The sequence below is a fragment of the Phalaenopsis equestris genome, unplaced genomic scaffold (assembly GCF_001263595.1).
Source record: "Phalaenopsis equestris unplaced genomic scaffold, ASM126359v1 Scaffold221112, whole genome shotgun sequence".
NCBI lineage: Eukaryota > Viridiplantae > Streptophyta > Magnoliopsida > Asparagales > Orchidaceae > Phalaenopsis > Phalaenopsis equestris.
The window spans coordinates 36924-37226 of record NW_018239352.1 but is presented as its reverse complement, the minus strand read 5'-3'; positions in this window follow the sequence as shown (position 1 = coordinate 37226).

Below are 303 nucleotides of genomic sequence, written 5' to 3'. Positions count from 1 at the left end.
TATATATATATATATATTTGCATACATACCACCTAATCCTTTGTTTAAATATTTAACATATAAAATTTAATTTTTACAGCTATGCTACTTAAATGTGTTGATATGACTTATATTCAACTCATTAAAGATATGTATACTAGTGCTGTTACTTGTGTTCAAACTGAAGGAGGATTGACAAAATATTTTCCTATTTCTGTTGGTTTACATCAGGGATCGACTTTAAGCCCATATCTTTTTGCTTTAATTATGGATGGTCTTACTGGACATCTACAAGAGGATGTACCTTGGTGTATGCTTTTTGCT